At 36.0% G+C, this 16,626-nt stretch overlaps 1 protein-coding gene across 6 annotated transcripts in view; it reads left to right on the plus strand.

The window, feature by feature from the left end:
• The window catches only part of CDK6 (cyclin dependent kinase 6), a 1,418,406-nt gene that overhangs the window by 1,268,750 nt on the left and 133,030 nt on the right, over positions 1–16,626 (plus strand). The window lies entirely within an intron of this gene.

The following is a 16,626-nucleotide window of genomic DNA, read 5'->3' on the forward strand; positions in this document are numbered from 1 at the left end:
TGTCATTACCCCCCCTCCAAAAAAAAAAGATATATGAATCTTTTCAGACAGATCCCACCTAAACCCCTATAAACTCCTAACTGTCCTACCTTTTTGGAAGTCCTGCAGAATGCCTTTAAAGCTGCACTTTTAGAACCAACTCCCAGCCCCCTGTTACTAAGAGCCCTGATCATATTCGTAGTATCTAGGAATATGGTAAGTATCCATTGGCAGATCTAGTAGCAGTGTCCATGTATTTTGATAATGAAGCTAGAGTGGTTTCAGGGCACAGCACTCTTCCTAAGCAAGATACTTCACCAGCACTCTTCCCAAGCAAGATACTTGACCATTTGAGAAGAAAGTATACATATCAGCAGCTCTAGTCTTCAAAACCCATATGATTACGTTTCAGAGATAAACTCTCAGAAAGTTTAAGGATGCTATAGAGGGGCATCCAAGATAAGATCCTGAAGGCTTCTCTTATGACCAAAGTCAGGAATGCCATTCAGGTTGGCAGGTTGTGATCAAATGTGGGGGTGTGGTACTGTGGATACATCTTCTAGCACTGTTTTGACAAAAGGGGTCTATCATCAGGAAACAAGCATGGCCATGGCTTCAGACCTTGCTAAAAATGAATGTCATGGCCCAGTTTCCATAAGCTGTTATTCTATAGAGCCTAATCTCAAGAACTGTTTTAAGAAAATGGAGTGTAAGAGGTCAGCTATGGAAGTGTCCAAGCAACTGTTCTACCCACTGTTCCCAAGTACAACATGAATTCCACTATGAATCAGTAGCTTTACAGCAGGGAGAAATGGAAGAAAGAGCGTACAAATGGTGGGAAGGCTACCTATGAGAGAGAGAAAGAGTGGCATGAGAGAGAGAGAGAGAGGGGCACAGTGATGAAAAAGGAAAGCATGGTGGTCCTCAGGGCAGAACTGCAATAGTGAACAACAGTGATTATATATCAATTTTCTCTTACCCCACCCAAGAAACCCCACTCCATCCCTTTATTATCCCTGCATACCCAAGACATTGGAAGTTAGCTGGCACTGTTCTGCCAGCAACAGGCAGATATCACCAAGGATCACAAGGCTCTGAACATTAAATCTGAAAATTGCTGACTGCATTTAAGAATGTACCCATCTGTACCAAAACAACCTAGGAATGTAGTGGGCCCAGTAATATAACTAACTCATGCTTTTGTACGAAGGTCAAATAGGTTTTTACTCAAGGCTATTCTTATTAAAAAGAAAGGATGGGCCTTGGGTATGTCTGCTGATAAGCAAAATGTTTGTGTCCATTTGTCTGTGTGTGACATGTCAAGGCTAATCAACTTCCTGAGTCACAAAACTGTTGCTCCTTCTGGCTTGACAGCCATTGTAGCTAAAGGATATCTACCTACATATGACCATTCACAAACATCACAGGCATTTCTGCAGGTTGAAGTATGGGCTTGCCATTATCCATTTATATCCTTAAACTTTGGTTTAACTGCTCTGACCAGAGAATTTGCAAAACAGCTGTCACTGTTGATAGCCTACTGCAGGACCAAGGGCATTCTCATATACCCATGTCTGATCTACTGCCTCCTTCATGCTCAGTTCCAGGGGCAGTTGCAGAAGGCATTGACCTACATGCTAAAATTCTTTCAGAGCCTAAGTTTCTCTTAACCTGCTAAAATTCAGTGTGATTCCAGCAAGATCAGTTGCGTTCAAATGCTTCATGTTAATTACTACAAAGGAGAAAGTGTTTTTCCCACAGGATGAAGTAGAATTTCACCCTGTCATTTTCAGAAGTGTGGCACAGAAAGGATTGGTATTATCCTGGGAATTTCTGAGAATTCTGAGCTATATGCCATCCATCATTCTAATGGTACTTTTAGCAAGATTTCATATAAGGAGGCTGGCTGCACTCATTTCACTAGAAAAAAAATGGCAGCAGTGTGGGCACTCCTGGAGACTCCCTTCCCAATTCCACCTCACTTAAAGCAGGACTTGAAATGATAGGTTATTCAAGTGCAGAGAAATCATGAGATGCCTTACAGATAGCCCTTCCAAATTAAACCTTGACTATTGACACCTCAGATCAATATTTTTTCCTTCAAAAAGGAAGGAATGGAAGTGTCTTAAGTAAACAATTTCCAGACTGATAGCTCACTGAGTATATTTCTTTTATACAGTTATCAGATTCCACTTTACCAGGGCCATGTCAGCTGCCATTGTCTTTGGAGGCGGGGAGACCCACGACAGGTAGTAAACACTTCTTCCAAATAATATAAACTGGGTATTCGTTCTAGAGCCAGGACTGGACTTCCTTCTTCCAACCTATAGGGGTCTCCAGTCTTCCTGTGGATCCTAATCAGTCAACCCCCACCACAGAGAAAACCACCTTGATAATCCTACTTGTAATGACTGCAGTACTGGTCCAAACAAACAGCATAATACAGTTGTGCAAGGACCTTATTATAGAAGATGTTTGGATCGAACCACTGTAGCAGTACCAGTTCATTCTTTCCATCCCATCTTCCTTTTCTGAAGACTGCCTAGGGCTGGGGAGGATTCCCATATCCCTACTCCCTTTTAAGACCCTAGTCCCCACTTTACCCTCACTCCCAGAGGTGGACCTCACTTCTGGAATGGTTGTCCAAGTTGACCTTATGGGCAAATCTATGACACCTCTCATTTACAGGACTCTCCTCCAACCTCTTAAGGGCAAGAATGAACTTAGTGAGGGTTAATTTCACCTTTATACTGGATAAGTGTGGATGTACAAGGTAGGTAGAGTTAGCCCAGTCTGGGAGAAAGGATGCTAGCTCTGGAAGACTTTCCAGACATCCAGACTAGACCAGCCGCCCACAGAGATCCCTATTGTAATATTTGCAACAGTGATCCTACTTAAACATCTACTATTATGGTAAGTTCATTACATAAAGCCCTCTAGACATAAATTCATATCACCAGAGAATATGTACTTTCCCTCCAAAAGCTTGCTAAATGACATTTTGTCATACAAAGACCAGCTGACATTATTCTCACTGTGTTAATAATCATGTGACGTAGACTAGACATGAAGATCTTAAAGTCTGGCAGATACCCACATTCCGTTCCAGTATAAGAAATACACTTCTCAGGGGTATATTGACACTTGTCCTTATGTATTACAGTTTGTGAGTTGGCAACCTACCCAAAAAGTTACAGCAGACAAATCAACAACGGCTTCCTGGAGAATGATACCAATAGGCAATCATCTAAAAAGAAAATAGACATTCTTGACCATGCAGCTGTGTCACTGAACACTTAGATTGTCACAGCCAAAAGGCATTGCACTGAACTAACAACAACCTAAAAGTAAAGAAAACAAAATAGGTTCACTGAAAAAAGTTATTCTTCTGACAAACTGCAACCAATCAGTTTCTCAGTTGTAAAATGCCAAAAGGGTATTCAAAGTACTGAATTCATCTGCTGCCAGATTCTGGAGTAGAATCTGAAACTTAAATTCTTAGCCCCCCAACCCCCAGCATTTTCTGGTACAAGAAACTGTCCTATGCAAAAGCATTGAGCTTTCTTTTTACAATGACTGGTGAGTGCGAAGACAAAGGACAACAGAAAAACATGTCTAGAAGGAGGAATGAAGCTAAAATGAACAGACAGATTTTATATCATTATTTTTCACACCCCTCTCTGTGCTTGGTGGTAGTGAGATCCTGCCATTTTTGTGTAATAGCACAGTTATGGATGTCAGTGATACTTGTAAATAAACTCTTAGATTGGTTTAGACATAATTTGTCTTACTGCTCCTGCTATGAAATGCAACATGTCCTATGCTCTCTCTCTCTTTGTTTATATCTGTGAGTTGAAACCTGTTGCTAAAACAATAAATGCAACACACGAACAAACCAAAAAACAGAAGAGAAAAAGCAACCGGTACTCAGGCAGTACAACTCTTTATTGTTTTTAGCACTTTCGTCTGCTGTAAGCTTGACTTCCTCAGAAAACATAATCACCTAGGTCATTTCCTTTTTATAAAAAAATCATATGACTTTGTTTAATTGAACATTGAAATTAAAACTATATATATATATATATATATATATATATATATATATATATATATATATACATATATAACTTCAATAAACAAAGACCATTGCGTTACATCTTAACTGCCACATCAATTCCCTATATTCCAAAAAGGTGTCCAAAGGACCCCCTCTACTATTATTATTCACCTGCTCTAGAGCACTAAATTTAAAATAGTGCCCCGGATTCCCATTAATATGTTTGAAAAGTGCATTCTTCAGATTGTTCTTACTGATGTCGTATAAATGCTGATAGACTTGCCTGTTAAAACAATTGATGGTTTTACCTATATAGAAACTTTGACACTGTTGGCAAATGGCTGTATAAATAATACTTTTACTATAACAATTGAACCTTTGCTTCAGAAACACCCAACCATGGCCTTTAATAAACAAAGAATCCTTTTCCATCACATGAGGGCATTGGTGAGGCCATCTCCCCCTTAATTCTTCTTGTTGTGTCCATTTCTAATAGATTTTTAAAAGATTTATCCTTCTTATAGACCACAATAGGGTGGTCACCAAGCTTATTTTTAAAATGTTCAATATCAAATAACACCCAATTCAAATGTACTATTTCTTTTATTTTACCATATAATGGACTAAACGTAAGAACCATGGAGTGTGAAAAAGAGGAATTATTATCAATAATCCCATTATCACAGTTAACATTAAGTATAAATCCTAATAAAGGGAAAAAAAATCCTCCATCTCTCTTATTGATAACTTCTTGAAAAATGGGCTCCATAAAGGACAAAGGATAGCTGTTGGCAAGAGTGACAATGTCAGAGTTTCTAACCAATCCAGGGCACTATTTTATATTTAGTGCTCTAGAGCAGGTGAATAATAATAGTAGAGGGGGTCCTTTGGACACCTTTTTGGAATATCGGGAATTGATGTGGCAGTTAAGCTGTAACCGAATGGTCCCTCCAAGGCTGAATGAAACTGTTAGTCTTTCTTGTTACCTTAAATTGAAGGCAGATTTCCATATGTGAATTTACTGTTACATATATGCCTTTATTTTAGAGTTTATTTTTTAGTAATACCATCAGTATTAGGGTTTATTTACATAATAGTGGGGGCATATTTATATTGATGGTTAGGATTACTTGCCTCTGCTGCTAATACGATGTCTTTTTTAATATTAACAATTTTAGATTTATTGTTTTCATTGTTTATTGAAGTTTTATATATATATATATATATATATATATATATATATATATATATAGAGAGAGAGAGTTCAAATGTATTCACCCCAGGAGCAGAGCCAAAAAAGTACAAAAGAAATGAAGCAGTAAACGCTGATCTTCCTCTATTTAGCTTCGTTAGCCAAATGAAGTTAAACTAAATCCACAGTGCTACGCCAATTAAGACAAACCATTCGGTGCAAGGCGTCCTCTGTATGGTTCCGTCAGCCGAACAGAGCAAAGCAAAACTCAATCCACAATAATACGCCAACTTGAAACAGGCACAAACCATTCGGTGCAAGGCATTCGGTGCAAAGAATCCTCTTTGTAATTCCGTCAGCCAAACAGAGCAAAACTTAATCCACAATGGTACGTCAATTGGAACAGACACAAACCATTCGGTAATGTGCTAAAAAGTTTAAAATTTATTAGAACAGTGTAAGCGCTTTCGCGGGCATTACACCCGCTTCATCAGACAAACTTGAACATTACAAAACTTTTTTAAAAACCATTTCAAATCAAACCCCTATCCAATGCAAAGACAGCCATCTACCCATGTGACTTTACCGTAGATGCATTCAAAAACAGCGCTATCTTTTAAAGCAAAATCCCATTGTTGTCAACTATTAAATATATGCATGGCACTATGGGTGCTAGTTACATCAGATCGCATAACTAAATATTAAAAAATATTAAAGTCAAGTTGCGATCTTTTAGAATAAAAATCTAGAAAACTGATAGAATGCTAAACGCTCATGTCTATGAGCAGTAGTTTAAACAGGACCATTAGATTGATCCACACACATAAAATTACATAAAAATACATCTACATCAGCATTTTACTTAAAATACCAGTTAGACAAACTGCATTCTAACAACATCAAAATCTATATAAAGGCTGACAATACGCTGCTCATTGTTGAATGCGAACTCAGTGCAACCAATTGTTGACAACAAGCGTGTCAAGCCTTAATAGGTTATAACTACTGATGACAACATGAGATGCATGGTAGTATGTATGGGCGAAAGACTGAGAATACATAAACTAAAAAATTGAATAATGATAACCAACGATATTTAAATTGATTAATATGGACCTAAATACAAAAAATACATATGTGTGTACAAATAATAAACACAATACAGCTATAAATATGTCAGTGTGAAAGTGGACATATCATCTATCTAATAGATCTGCCTTTTAAATACGGTTTAATAGATAATACCTCATTCAGGCCTTTCTCCCTATGAGCCGCTAACCTACAGATCCATTTCAGCTCGGCCTGCTCTGTTAAGTTTACTATATCTCCTATTCTCTTGCCCACCTGCATAACTTGTAAAACCTGGAATAAGAAACTATGTTCTTCTCCCTCCTTTAAAGTGTGCTTTGCCAGCGCACTATAGTCCTGTTTCCTGGCTAGACAGTATCCATGATCTCTTATTCTTTCCTTTAATGTCCTGTTAGTTTTACCTACATAAAAGGAAAAACAACGCACGCAATGAGCCACATATACAACATTTTTGGTATTACAATCACTGTTGCAATTAATAGTCCAAAGATGTCTCGTAGTGGGATGCCTAAAATAATGAGATTCATCAATGAATCTGCATTGCTGACATTTGCCACATTTGCTGGTCCTTTCCAATCCAGTTTTGGGTTCTAGTATAAGGGTGGAGGTACCACATAGTAGCTTCTTCAGGTTATACATATTGCTATAAGTGAATGATGGAGCCTGTCCTACCAATTCACATATTTGATTGTCCACTGTTAATATGTTCCAGTGTTTTTTAATGGAATCCTGAATAGCACTCAATCCTCTACCAAATGGTAGAACCACACCCAATGGTCGTATACTTGTGTGGTCATTCAACCCTGTCTCTTGATCTAAATTTTCTGAATAATAAGGTTTCGCTCTGTTCTGTCTTAAGGGGCCCATTTGCCTATAGACTCTATTGATTTCATCCTGTGTATATCTCCTGGTGATGAGTCCTTCATTTAATTCAGCTAAACCCAGCTGATAATCATCTGTCATGGTAGAAAGACATGAGATTCGCATTGCTTGGCCTTTAATGATGTTGTTAAAGATATGTGAATGATGCATACTTTCTCTATGGAGAAAAGATGCTCTATAACATGATTTACGATGTACCTTGGTGTTAATCTGTAGGTTAGCTTTAAAAACTGTAACATCTAAAAAATTAACACTAGAAGTTGATAAATTCATGGTAAACTTTAGAAAAGAACTGTTTGAATTGAGTACATGATAAAAAGTGAGGAGATCTTCATGTGTCCCCTTCCACAGAAAAAAGAGATCATCCACAAACCTCTTGTAAAAATGAATATCTGAATTGTGAATAATGTAGGTGTCCTCAAAGGTCGCCATGACTAAATTGGCATAGCTGTTAGCACAGCTAGTGCCCATGGCGACCCCTTTTACCTGTTTGTAACAGGTTTCACCATATAGGAAGATATTGTTTTCAAGAACAATTTCCATTAGGAGTAACAAAAAATCAACCTTACGGGTAGAGAACTGTGAACATTTAGCCAAGTATGATTGTAGGGAATGTATACCTTCACTGTTTGGTATACAAGTAAACAATGAGTTCACATCCATGGTAACAAAAATAATGTTAATAATTCCCTCTGAATCAAGTGTTGAAGTGCTAATGTATAGTTCCCTTAGAAACTGTTCCGTATCCTGTAAAATACAGTTGGATGACCTAACAATGTCTTTTAATTCTTGATCAAGGAATATAGAAATTGGCTCAGTGAGCCAGCCTGAACCTGCCACTATGGGTCTAAGATCAGGCTTAAGTGGATTTTTGTGGATCTTCGGAAGCCCTGAAATAGTCAGAATCAATGGATGTTGTACTTGCATGAACTTATAAAGGTCCTCTGTCATACATCCTGTCTGTTTACATTCCAAGAGGGTCCTATCTATACTCTCTTTCATGTTGTACACACAATCAGTAGAAACTATTTCATATGCATCTGTACTCAGCATATTAATCATTGTTAAATGATAGTAATGAGTATCTAACACTACAATCGGGCCCCCTTTATCAGCGGGCCTGATGGTTATCTCATTGTTGTTTCTGAGACTTTGTAACGCTTCAATTTGAGATTTGGTTAGATTACTATCTAGCTCATTTTTACACAAATTACTGCAGTTATATAGATCTTTCTCTACAGCTTTAATAAATATATCAACATTGCTGTTCATTGGTGGCATATATGTACTCTTTTTTCTAGTGGGTAGATTAACATTGGTAGAAAAATTAACATTGTCCTTATTATCATGAAAAAACAATTTCAAACACACATTCCTTGCAAACATTCTCAATGCTATAACAAGCTGACTTAAGTCAATGTTGGTAGTGGGGGTGAAAGACGTACCTTTGTTCAACAACTCAGTCTCAGAAGTGGACAATGAGTAATCTGAAATGTTATATACAAGAGACCTCAGCTCCAAAAAGTCTGGAGCGTTTGCTGTTGCCCCATCTGGGGGTCTTTCCTCTTGGCTCCTCTGAGGCTGTCGTTTTCCAAAGGTCTCTTTCTGTTCAGTCTTATGGGAAAAGGGGCCTCAGTGGGGTTATGAGCCTCAACTCTCTCAAGTTGTATTTTTCTTCTAACTGCTCCAGCCAGGGTGGTATTGTTAATGGATGGATGTGAGTTGTCCAATAATGTCAAAGTTCCAACCACTCCCTCACTCGGAGTGGTATATAAAGATGAAGCATGACTTTCCACTGGTGAACTGATGGCTTCATTGGCCACCACTGGTATAGCCTCCATGTTGGGGAGGGTAGTCATATTATCGTTGTTGTTCTCTAACACAATGGGCTGTAGGCCTTCTCCACTGATGGTCTGAGTGGGAATGCCATTAACTGGAAGCATATTGATGGAAAGCTTTCCTTTGCCGGTTGCAGTATTTATAGGCAAATCCTTAATCAAGGCAGCTTCTGATCTTCTTCCTTGATTCAGTTCACCAGTGGGAAGTCATGCTTCATCTTTATATACCACTCTGAGTGAGGGAGTGGTTGGAACTTTGTCATTATTGGACAACTCACGTCCATCCATTAACAATACCACCCTGGCTGGAGCAGTTAGAAGAAAAATACAACTTGAGAGAGTTGAGGCTCATAACCCCACTGAGGCCCCTTTTCCCATAAGACTGAACAGAAAGAGACCTTTGGAAAATGGCAGCCTCAGAGGAGCCAAGAGGAAAGACCCCCAGATGGGGCAACAGCAAACGCTCCAGACTTTTTGGAGCTGAGGTCTCTTGTATATAACATTTCAGATTACTCATTGTCCACTTCTGAGACTGAGTTGTTGAACAAAGGTACGTCTTTCATCCCCACTACCAACATTGACTTAAGTCAGCTTGTTATAGCATTGAGAATGTTTGCAAGGAATGTGTGTTTGAAATTGTTTTTTCATGATAATAAGGACAATGTTAATTTTTCTACCAATGTTAATCTACCCACTAGAAAAAAGAGTACATATATGCCACCAATGAACAGCAATGTTGATATATTTATTAAAGCTGTAGAGAAAGATCTATATAACTGCAGTAATTTGTGTAAAAATGAGCTAGATAGTAATCTAACCAAATCTCAAATTGAAGCGTTACAAAGTCTCAGAAACAACAATGAGATAACCATCAGGCCCGCTGATAAAGGGGGCCCGATTGTAGTGTTAGATACTCATTACTATCATTTAACAATGATTAATATGCTGAGTACAGATGCATATGAAATAGTTTCTACTGATTGTGTGTACAACATGAAAGAGAGTATAGATAGGACCCTCTTGGAATGTAAACAGACAGGATGTATGACAGAGGACCTTTATAAGTTCATGCAAGTACAACATCCATTGATTCCGACTATTTCAGGGCTTCCGAAGATCCACAAAAATCCACTTAAGCCTGATCTTAGACCCATAGTGGCAGGTTCAGGCTGGCTCACTGAGCCAATTTCTATATTAATTGATCAAGAATTAAAAGACATTGTTAGGTCATCCAACTGTATTTTACAGGATACGGAACAGTTTCTAAGGGAACTATACATTAGCACTTCAACACTTGATTCAGAGGGAATTAGTAACATTATTTTTGTTACCATGGATGTGAACTCATTGTTTACTTGTATACCAAACAGTGAAGGTATACATTCCCTACAATCATACTTGGCTAAATGTTCACAGTTCTCTACCCGTAAGGTTGATTTTTTGTTACTCCTAATGGAAATTGTTCTTGAAAACAATATCTTCCTATATGGTGAAACCTGTTACAAACAGGTAAAAGGGGTCGCCATGGGCACTAGCTGTGCTAACAGCTATGCCAATTTAGTCATGGCGACCTTTGAGGACACCTACATTATTCACAATTCAGATATTCATTTTTACAAGAGGTTTGTGGATGATCTCTTTTTTCTGTGGAAGGGGACACAGGAAGATCTCCTCACTTTTTATCATGTACTCAATTCAAACAGTTCTTTTCTAAAGTTTACCATGAATTTATCAACTTCTAGTGTTAATTTTTTAGATGTTACAGTTTTTAAAGCTAACCTACAGATTAACACCAGGGTACATCGTAAATCATGTTATAGAGCATCTTTTCTCCATAGAGAAAGTATGCATCATTCACATATCTTTAACAACATCATTAAAGGCCAAGCAATGTGAATCTCACGTCTTTCTACCATGACAGATGATTATCAGCTGGGTTTAGCTGAATTAAATGAAGGACTCATCACCAGGGGATATACACAGGATGAAATCAATAGAGTCTATAGGCAAATGGGCCCCTTAAGACAGAACAGAGCGAAACCTTATTATTCAGAAAATTTAGATCAAGAGACAGGCTTGAATGACCACACAAGTATACGACCATTGGGTGTGGTTCTACCATTTGGTAGAGGATTGAGTGCTATTCAGGATTCCATTAAAAAACACTGGAACATATTAACAGTGGACAATCAAATATGTGAATTGGTAGGACAGGCTCCATCATTCACTTATAGCAATATGTATAACCTGAAGAAGCTACTATGTGGTACCTCCACCCTTATACTAGAACCCAAAACTGGATTGGAAAGGACCAGCAAATGTGGCAAATGTCAGCAATGCAGATTCATTGATGAATCTCATTATTTTAGGCATCCCACTACGAGACATCTTTGGACTATTAATTGCAACAGTGATTGCAATACCAAAAATGTTGTATATGTGGCTCATTATGGTGTTGTTTTTCCTTTTATGTAGGTAAAACTAACAGGACATTAAAGGAAAGAATAAGAGATCATGGATACTGTCTAGCCAGGAAACAGGACTATAGTGCGCTGGCAAAGCACACTTTAAAGGAGGGAGAAGAACATAGTTTCTTATTCCAGGTTTTACAAGTTATGCAGGTGGGCAAGAGAATAGGAGATATAGTAAACTTAACAGAGCAGGCCGAGCTGAAATGGATCTGTAGGTTAGCGGCTCATAGGGAGAAAGGCCTGAATGAGGTATTATCTATTAAACCGTATTTAAAAGGCAGATCTATTAGATAGATGATATGTCCACTTTCACACTGACATATTTATAGCTGTATTGTGTTTATTATTTGTACACACATATGTATTTTTTGTATTTAGGTCCATATTAATCAATTTAAATATCGTTGGTTATCATTATTCAATTTTTTAGTTTATGTATTCTCAGTCTTTCGCCCACACATACTACCATGCACCTCATGTTGTCATCAGTAGTTATAACCTATTAAGGCTTGACACGCTTGTTGTCAACAATTGGTTGCACTGAGTTCGCATTCAACAATGAGCAGCGTATTGTCAGCCTTTATATAGATTTTGATGTTGTTAGAATGCAGTTTGTCTAACTGGTATTTTAAGTAAAATGCTGATGTAGATGTATTTTTATGTAATTTTATGTGTGTGGATCAATCTAATGGTCCTGTTTAAACTACTGCTCATAGACATGAGCGCTTAGCATTCTATCAGGTTTTTAGATTTTTATTCTAAAAGATCGCAACTTTATTTCAATTTTTAATAATTAGTTATGCGATCTGATGCAAATAGCACCTATAGTGCCATGCATATATTTAATTGTTGACAACAAATGGATTTTGCTTTAAAAGATAGCGCTGTTTTGAGCGTACCTACGTTAAAGTCACATGGGTAGATGGCTGTCTCTGCATTGGATAGGGGTTTGATTGAAATGGTTTTAAAAAAGTTTTGCAATGTTTAAGTTTGTCTGATGAAGCGGGTGTAATACCCGCAAAAGCGCTTATACTGTCTCAATAAATTTTAAACTTTTTTAGCACATTACCGAATGGTTTGTGTTCGTTCCAATTGACGTTCTATTGTGGAATAACTTTTGTTCTGTTTGGCTGACGGAATTATAAAGAGAACTCTTTGCACTGAATGCCTTGCACCAAATGGTTTGTGCCTGTTTCAAGTTGGCGTATTATTGTGGATTGAGTTTTGCTTTGCTCTGTTCGGCTGACGGAACCATACAGAGGACGCCTTGCACCGAATGGTTTGTCTTAATTGGCGTAGCACTGTGGATTTAGTTTAACTTCATTTGGCTAACGAAGCTAAATAGAGGAAGATCAGCATTTACTGCTTCATTTCTTTTGTACTTTTTTGGCTCTGCTCCTGGGGTGAATACATTTGAACTTTGTTTTCTGTTCACGTTAGGGTGGTTTTTATATATATATATATATATATATATATATATATATATATATATATATATATATATATATTATTTAATTTAAATGTTCAATTAAACAAAGTCATGTGATTTTTTTGTATAAAAAGGAAATGACCTAGGTGATTATGTTTTCTGAGGAAGTCAAGCTTACAGCAGACGAAAGCGCTAAAAACAATAAAGAGTTGTGCTGTCTGAGTGCCGGTAGCTCTTTCTCTTCTGTTGCTAAAACAATTGTAGTCAAAAATGACTAGGAGTTAATAGACATGGCATATGAACCAACCCTTCTCTAGGTACACAAAAGAAATTAGCAGCTTTTATAACATTACATTTCAATGATGTTACTCATTTTCTGATGCTTTCTAAATGAAACTCTTGTTTTCTCTATGCAAATGAGAGACTTTGAAAAGTAAAACCATACAGCCAATCGAGGTATCTGCAAACATTCTTTTTAGCAAAAACTGCGAGAAAAACCCAGCCAAGTTATTATCTTAACTGTGCGATACTGTAAACCTCCTGTAGTGGAGGACCATGGGATATATGCAAATGTACTTATTTATTTATTTGTTTGTTTGTTTATTGCATTTGTTAATTGGGAAAGTCCACTGGGCCTGAAATGAGCCCACTTTCAGTGGAGGCCCGGGGAGAAAAGCTCCACAAAGATACATACAAAGAGAATATAATCATGTAGACAGAAAACAAAATCATACAGCGCAGTTACATTGCATGAAACTGGTAATAGAAGCAATGGTGCAAGAAAAAACTACAATCATTGCCATATAAAAATCATACAGTACAAATACATTGCACGAATTTAGTATTAGAAGTAATAGTGCCTGAAAAAAGAAAACTACAATCATTGCCATATAAAAATCATACAGTACAAATACATTGCACAAATTTGGTATTAGAAGTAATAGTGCCTGAAAAAAGAAAACTACAATCATTGACATATAAAAATCATACAGTACAAATACATTGCACAAATTTGGTATTAGAAGTAATAGTGCCTGAAAAAAGAAAACTACAATCATTGCCATATAAAAATCATACAGTACAAATACATTGCACGAATTTGGTATTAGAAGTAATAGTGCCTGAAAAAAGAAAACTACAATCATTGCCATATAAAAATCATACAGTACAAATACATTGCACGAATTTGATATTAGAAGTAATATTGCCTGAAAAAAGAAAACTACAATCATTGACATATAAAAATCATACAGTACAAACACATTGCACGAATTTGGTATTAGAAGTAATAGTGCCTGAAAAAAGAAAACTACAATCATTGCCATATAAAAATCATACAGTACAAATACATTGCACAAATTTGGTATTAGAAGTAATAGTGCCTGAAAAAAGAAAACTACAATCATTGACATATAAAAATCATACAGTACAAATACATTGCACAAATTTGATATTAGAAGTAATAGTGCCTGAAAAAAGAAAACTACAATCATTGACATATAAAAATCATACAGTACAAATGCATTGCACAAATTTGGTATTAGAAGTAATAGTGCCTGAAAAAAGAAAACTACAATCATTGACATATAAAAATCATACAGTACAAATACATTGCACGAATTTGGTATTAGAAGTAATAGTGCCTGAAAAAAGAAAACTACAATCATTGCCATATAAAAATCATACAGTACAAATACATTGCACGAATTTGATATTAGAAGTAATAGTGCCTGAAAAAAGAAAACTACAATCATTGACATATAAAAATCATACAGTACAAAATACATTGCACGAATTTGGTATTAGAAGTAATAGTGCCTGAAAAAAGAAAACTACAATCATTGCCATATAAAAATCATACAGTACAAATACATTGCACGAATTTGGTATTAGAAGTAATAGTGCCTGAAAAAAGAAAACTACGATCATTGACATATAAAAATCATACAGTACAAATGCATTGCACAAATTTGATATTAGAAGTAATAGTGCCTGAAAAAAGAAAACTACAATCATTGACATATAAAAATCATACAGTACAAATACATTGCACAAATTTGGTATTAGAAGTAATAGTGCCTGAAAAAAGAAAACTACAATCATTGACATATAAAAGTAATGACTGACAGATATTTCAGAGAAGACGTTTGTGAAAGATTTTTAAATTGGTGCATCGGGTGTATTCAAGTACACATGAAAGTAAAATATCTGCAGGTGTGTAGCTGTGAGGAGATTATATACAGAGTGAATATAGAAGGAGATTTAAGTGTGGTGGATGGATAGGCCCGGTGAAAGTGACAGGGAAGCATTTAGTAGGCAGAATGAAGGAAATAATGTGATAGAGGTACAGCACTGGGAGAAGAAGTCAGGAGTTGGGGTTGTGGGTTTGGGAACAGGAGCATAGCCATTTAGAGGAGAGATGCAGTTTGAGGGAGTTTTTTTTTTCCATAATAAATCTTTATTATTATATTATTTTCATACATCATTAATAACAAGAACAATAATTAAAAAAAAAAAAAAAACTAGTAACTAATATCACTAACCATCACACCAAACAAATATACAATATTTACAAGAATGCTTCCATGTGAAACATTAATACTAGAAGAAAAACAAAGAGTAATTAATAACATTTCAAGTAATAAACAGTTTGATTACAAAATTATCTCCAAACATATAAATAATTGTTAATACCTTCAAGTTAAAAGTATTATGCTAGTATAATATTAAATATCTGTTCCCAAATTTTTGGATTATTAATATTTTTATTATGCAGATTTAAAAGTAGTTTATGAGCTAATATATGCCTTGTTGCCAAAACTCTAAAGTTTTCCCATGATGTTTTAGATGGGTCTAACCAATTTGTGGCTATATAAAGCTTCATTAATAAAAAAATATTAATAAATATAATACTTTGTGATCTAGGGAGTTCTTTCGGGGGAATATGCAAAATCATAAATTTCCATGACAGCATTGTGCATCTTCTGAAGTTGAATCTTAAGGGAATTCCAAAGCTTGTATATGCATTTACAGCTCCAGAACATATGAAGAAGATCAGCCGGTTGATTCTTACAATATGGACAGGTTGGAGAGTTTTTAGTGTTAAATTCATGCAGGGTAAGGCGTGTATAATATGCATTATTCCATATCATCATCTGGGTATATATCAATTTTTGAAGAGAAGTAGATTTTATAGTCAAGTCAATTGCTTTTAACATAGTACTTTTATCTGTCAATAGGATTTTCTCTTCCCAATAGTTTGATAAAATTTTATCATGAAATCTAAATTCTTTAATTAATTTATTTGTTGTTGTTATATATTTAATATCCTGTTGGAGAGCTTACCACAAATCAGAGCATTTATTCACAGTCTTATCTTCAGGTTTAAAATTTTTAAAGTAACTTAAAGCAAGTTCTCTAATTTGTCTTATAATAACAAGATAATTTTTAGGTAGGTTAAATTCTTGTCTTATTTGGTTGGCCGAAAATTCAAGATATTTATATATATCAGTTCAAAGTTAAATTAACTATTAATGGAAACTTTTTAAGATCAATTAATTGATTATTCAATTTTAAATTAGGATTCCTATGAAAGGGTTGAAAAACCATCATATACTGAACCAGATCTAATGCCTGAAATAAGTCTTGTAAAGAAATTATGTCCGTTTTAATGTATTCAATAATCCCAT

This window comes from Protopterus annectens, chromosome 3.part1 (assembly GCF_019279795.1).
Source record: "Protopterus annectens isolate FY-2018-M chromosome 3.part1, PAN1.0, whole genome shotgun sequence".
Taxonomy (NCBI): Eukaryota; Metazoa; Chordata; order Ceratodontiformes; family Protopteridae; genus Protopterus; species Protopterus annectens.